General features: G+C 43.3%; 1 non-coding gene across 1 annotated transcript; it reads left to right on the top strand.

Annotated features, from left to right (window-relative positions):
- Nucleotides 1-4,084: 4,084 nt before the first annotated feature.
- On the top strand, nucleotides 4,085-4,158 carry TRNAN-GUU (transfer RNA asparagine (anticodon GUU)). Its single transcript has one exon. It is a non-coding gene; the product is annotated as a tRNA-Asn (tRNA).
- The last annotated feature ends 2,405 nt before the right edge of the window (nucleotides 4,159-6,563 follow it).

The raw sequence follows: 6,563 nt of genomic DNA, 5'->3' as shown, positions 1-6,563 counted from the left end.
ACCGTCCATTGGCAGGCCCGCTGGCCTGTCCGTCTGGACAGGCCCTGATGTAGAGAAAACATAAATATCAGCTCGATGCTGACTTGGTGGGCCCCACATGTGTGGACCCACCTTGATGATGTGTAGATCCACACCGTCTGTCCATTGGGCAGGACGGTGGATCCCAGCAGCCTCAGTTGTGTTAACGTTAGCAAGTTCTATGGCCCCTCACAAGGTATGTGTTATATTGCATACCGTCCATTCATTCAGCAGTGGGTAGGGCCCACCCCACACATGCTGCACGTGTGGGATGGGACCCACCTTGCTATACGTATTCTATATCCACACCGTCCATTTCTGGTCGGTGCCATGTGGGCCACCATGATATGTGTTTCATATCCACACCGTGATGTATGTATGGGTCCCATCCACACCGTCTAGTACTCTGGACAATGAGATCGACCGTTGATGTATATGTTCTATATCCACACCGTCTATCAGGTGGACCACACCATAAACCAGTGGAGGATCGAACATCTACCATTGAAACCCGTTTGGGGTCACAAAAGTTCTGGATCAATATGGAATTTGTTTTCCCTCTTAATTCAAGTCTTTGTGACCTCGTGAACAGATTGGATGGAAAATAAACGTTATGGTGGGCCCCTGCCTTGATGATGTGTTATACATCACACCATCCATCGCTGGACGGTGTTATGTGGGCGCACCATGATGTATGTATTTTATGTCCACACTATCCATCTGCCGGGCCCACCTAATGTATGTATTTCATCCCTGCTGTCCACGTGGGACCTAGGTGATGTTAGTGTTTTGTCAGCGCCGTCCGAACCGTTGGACGTGCGGCATCTGGTGGGCCCATTTGAAATGTGCAGGGCTCACCCCAATATGATGTATTTGTGGCCCATTGATGCGGCCCAATATGATGTATTTGCGACCAATTTGGTGAGGCCCAATATGATGTATATGAGGCCCGTGAGTGAGGCCCGATGTGATGTATGAGAGGCTCATGGATGTGGCCCATTGTGATGTATTCGATGCCCATGGGATGTGACCCATTGTGATATATTTGAGGCCCATGGGATGTGGCCCAATGCGATATTGTATATGAGGCCCTTGTATGAGGCCCAATGTGATGCATGTGAGGCCCATGAGTGAGGCTCAATGCAATGTGTGTGAGGCCCTTATGTGAGGCCCAAAGCGATGTATATGAAAACCAATGTAATGTTTGATTCTACCATAATGTATGTAATAATGTTTAAAATAGGTCATGCCTTGGGAGCAATGATGGTTTGATGTCCACATTGTAAGAGCAATGATGATGAAAGGTCCACATTGTAACTCTCCCTAGGGCTCATTGTTAGGCCAATTCTCACCTCCCCTTAGTAAGCTAACCCAAACCATTGGGCCCTCATGATCGTTAGGCCCATTCTTGATATGAGTAGGCCATCTAGGCCCATTGTTGATATGAGGAGAGTACATCATCATCATATAACATATTTAGTATAGCTTCACGATCCATGCGCATGCACATCATATGTATGGTTGATATGAGGAGTAATTGATCATAGCACATGTCATTGGGTGGATTATTATGGGACTCCCTGATAGGCGGAGTTGCCCTACATGAGCGCGCAATATACGCAAGATTGCTGCATGATTATGCTTATAGTTATGCTTATTACGAATCAAATTCATGTTAAAAATTCTTCTTGTAGGATTTCAGGATCGGAACCTGATATATGGGTACTGGGAGCTGAGAATGGGGTACTACAGAGGCTGTTGGCGCCGGATTCGGTGATCGAAAATTTTGTGAGTCCGGTTTCCATATTTGGGGCATAACACTTTGAACATTAGGGTGACGAACTCTAAATTGGATAAAGGGACACTAATGAGGAGCCGCTACATGCCACGACGAGCCATGTGATCCAGTACGCGATAATATTATCAATGCAAGTACCACCGAGGTCTCAGATGGGTAGGTGTAGATTGACATGTTTCATCACCGGGATGTTGTTTTTGGGAGTGTTAGAAGGAGATTTTATACTTTATACTTTATTCTTTTTTAGGATCTATATATTGGAGTCCCTAGTCGAATTGTCTCTATTAATCAGATGGATGTATATATTTTTTAGATTATTAAATTGGCTATACTTATTTTTGAATTTTTATATATTATTTAGTTTAACTTTTATTATTGCTTGGACAGCAATATAACTGTACAGAGAGATCACGCTTCCATGAGACAAAAGTTCATATTCGAAATATCAAAGATAGAGTGTGTACTCGACCCCGAAATTCGGGGTGTGTCGTAACCATATGATTAGATTGGTGATTAGCTCATTTATATTCCAGGAGTAGTTAGGCATATTGTTGGACAAGATTCGTCACATCATCCGATTTGCATAAAGGTCTTAAAATCGTGAAACTACCATCGGATTTGTGGGCCCTCCCATCCGATCCAATTACCAAAAGGATCATCCACAATATCTCACTTAAGAGATCTTACATGCATTCTAGGAGGCAAATTGTTCCACAAACCTTTTAGCCAAGTGTTTCAAATTATCAAGAATGGAGCAACCATCCTAACAAATTCTTTTAGAAATTTTACACTTTTTAATTTATAAATAAATAAATACATAAAGCTTTAAAAGCTCGTGTGAGTGTGTGTGTGTATACTTCAAGACCCTGTTCTGAGGTAGGGGTCAAGCCCAACATAAAAGACCCAAGTTTCGAATAGGTTTAGCACATCATGCCCAGGCTCGAGCCCTAAGAAAATTGGTTGGGCTCAGACCACACACAATCAGCATAAAAATTAATCAAATCCCTATTTCTCACCTGAATTGACATCGACGGCTTTGAGAACTGACTAACAGGTGGACCCATCTCGCATTCGCTACAGGCCTTAGATGTCATTGGCTACACGATCCTAACCATTCATTCGGTGCCCTGTAAATGATACTTAAGGGTGCATTTTGTTGTCTCATGCGCAAAAAATGAAATTCAGGTGACAGAACGAACCATCGGATGGAATTCATTTGTTGCAGCTCTCATATGCATAGCAGTCATATGGTGTTTGGCTAATTCCACAGGTGCCAATAAAGGACGCGTGAGTGATCTAAACCGTCCATTTCTTCTGCACACTGTGGCCCACGCGCCCTGAGCCCTGGAATGGATCATTTTGCGTAGGCTAGAAAATCTAAACAGTGTAGCCCCAATAATTTTTCCATATTAACATGTGTGATCATGTGGATGGCAAGGGCTCGCTCACACGTGTAGAATTAGTAGACCTCATGCCATGGAAGCGGATTGGCTGGTGATCCAGCACCACCCAGCTAGGTGGTGTTAGGGTCTGTGGGGCCCCTGTGATGTATTTGTTTTATCCACACCGTACATCCGTTTTGCCAGCTCATTTTAGAACGGAAGCCCTAAAATGAACCAGTTCCAAAGTTCAAGTGCACCACACCACAGGAAAGAGTGGTGAATGAATGCCCACCATTAAAAACTTCCCGGGGGCTATAAAAGTTTTGGATCAAATTGATAATTGTGTTTTCCCTTCATCCAGTACTGTTTGACCTTATCAACAAGTTGATGGCAAGTAAACATTAGGGCGGGCCATAGAAAGGTTTCAAGTGTGGGTATCATTATTCCCTCTTCTTCCTGTGGTGTGGTCCACTTGAGCTTCGGATCTGCTTCACTTTTAGGTTGATACCCTAAAATCAGCTGGAAAAACGGATGAATGGCGTGGATATCAGAAAAAACATCATGGTGCGCCCCACAGCGCCCAACACCACCAAGCTGGGACGGTTCCAACTGGGCACATGTGTGTGTGGCATACAGCGGCTCGTCTGGTGGGATCCTGCCGTTCGATTCGACGAAATAATCTGATGTTGCAAACTTGTAACCAATGTATGCTGGTTCGGATTTTTTGTATTTATAGAGTCGTGATTCAGTGAGGGACCGCTCATTTCAAGTGATAGACACGTGTCAGAGACCCAGACCGTATGGCCCGAGATCTGCGTTATTGAGAAGGAAGTACAGGTGAAATTATATTACTTTATATATTAAATTAAAATAATACTTTCAACGAGCTGGAGTAGCTCAGTTGGTTAGAGCGTGTGGCTGTTAACCACAAGGTCGAAGGTTCAACCCCTTCCTCTAGCGTTTCTATTTTTTATTTTTTTTTACATTTTCCACCGTCGTCCTTATTTCATTACGTTTTTCACCCTCGTCCTTGTTTTCTTACATTTTTCACCCTCACCCTTTCCGCTATGGATGGCCGAGATCATGACTCCCTTTCCGCTACGGATGGCCGAGATCATGACTGTGCACTTAGTGGACCACTCGCCCTTCACCTTTGGTGTATCATGTACGCACATGTGGTAGACCACACCATGGATGGCCGAGATCATGAATGTGCACCTAGTGGACCACTCGGTACATGGCCCATTGTTAAGCATCCTATCGGTGGTTTTCAAATGAACGCCCATGATCTCCCGGCCGGAAAACCATGCCTTTACATATGAGAAGCGTATTGGCTGGTGTACCTCACACCAGCGGACGCGGACTGCGTACTACCCCCGCCGTCCCTGGCTCCGAACGGGCAGTTTTGTGGGCAGGCCCACCGTGGTGTATCTGTACATCTAAATCGTCTACCCTTTTTATCAGATTATTTTAAGGCATCAAAACAAAACTGAGGCAGATCCAAGGATCAAGTGGACCACACCTAATAATAAGCTTGGTTGCATTAAAATGCACGGAGCATTAAATGCAAGAGTCATCTATGGTGTATTCCACTTGATCGCTGGATCTTCCCTATTTTTATTTTGATGCCATAAAATAATACGAGAAAAGGATAGACGATTTGAATATATAGATACATCATGGTGGGCCCACCCATAGAAATGTCAGTTCGGAGCTAGGGACAGGTGAGGGTTGTACGCAATCTGCCTCCCGCACCATCTAGGTACATGCCGTGCCGTGTAGAGACTAGCACTGACGTTCCTCGAGCTCCAAGTTGTACAACTGGTTCAAAGGAGAATAAAGTTACATACGGTGATGTATTTACCATATCTATATCATTTTAGAGATCATTTTAGAGAATTATTTAAAAAATAAATCATATCCTAAGATCATCACGACCACACCACAAATAATAGTGGAGATAATGATTTTCACCGTTAAAAACTTCATAAGGCCACCACAACATTTATTTTCCATCCAATCTATTTATAAAGCCACGAAGACCTTAACATAGAGAAAAACCAAATTTAACATCAATCCAAAGTTACTGTGACCTAAAAAATGTGTCAATGATAGATGTCCAATTCCTCACTGATTTTTTTTTATTGTAGTCCGCTTGATAATTAAATCTATTTTATTTTTCATCTCAAGCCTTAAGATGATCTCGTCAAATGGATATATCGTTTAGATACAACACACACCTCGTGAGCATACCTACGAAATTTGTTAACGTTGATACAGCGGCTATACAGCTGGTGTGAGGTATACTGGCCCGTCCGCTTACCTACAGACGGATACATTTGACTTTTCATCCCGTATACCCGTTGTCGATGGGACGCGTACTGCCTACTGACGGTGCCAGCAGCAAAGTGCTATGCGATAATATTGCATGAGTCGACCGCGATGTATGTGTTTTATTCAAACCGTGCGTTTATCTTTCAAGATCACTTAAGGCATGAGCCAAAAAATTAGACATTCAAATCTCATTTGTACCACACTATAAGAAACTGTGGTGAGTAAGCATCCACCATTAAAACCTTCCAATGGCCCTTATAATGTTTATTTGTCATCCAACCTGTTGATTAGGAAGTTTTTAATGGTGAGCGCTCAATCACCACTGTTTCCTGTGACGTGGTCCACATGAAATTTGGATTTACTTCATTTTTGGGCTCATGCCCTGAAACAATCTAAAAAGAATAGATGGACAGCGTGGATTAAACACGTGCATGGATAATGGTGAGCCCACATAGCACCGTACGGCTACTCACAGCGTCGGTACTCGGTAGGCAGTACTCGTCCTTACGGATGACATGGAACATATGGGTGGCCGTACAATGCATCCCACTTGTACGCCCGGGTAACACCTTAGCGGGTTTTTCCCCGACCGTGTGAGGCCTACCTTGATGTATTTGTTGTATGTCAACGCCCTCAATCATTTTTCCCCACGTCATTTTATGATGCGATCCCAAACCTTACTATAGATCCAAATCTCAGGTGGACCATGCCACTTGAAATAGTGGTGAATGGCTATTAAAATGTTTTTGTGGGCCACGAAAGCTTTGAATCAAGCTAATATTTGTATATTCCCTTAATCAAAGTCCACTTGACATTATCAACAGATTGGATGGTAAATAAACATTAATAAAAACTGAAGATGGGCTCTTCCGAATTTTAAAGGTGAGGCACTTGATCAAATGCTTAATTTTTGGTAACACGTACTCAAGCAGATATACAATACATCGTCAAGGTGGCCCCACCATAAGGGTAACACACACTAAGGTGTTACTCAGGTAACACCCGATCTATTCTCACTTGTTAAAAATCGG

The sequence above is a fragment of the Magnolia sinica genome, chromosome 15, assembly GCF_029962835.1.
Source record: "Magnolia sinica isolate HGM2019 chromosome 15, MsV1, whole genome shotgun sequence".
Taxonomy (NCBI): Eukaryota; Viridiplantae; Streptophyta; class Magnoliopsida; order Magnoliales; family Magnoliaceae; genus Magnolia; species Magnolia sinica.
Note: the sequence above shows the minus strand (reverse complement) of the source record. Positions and strands in the feature narration are given on the sequence as shown.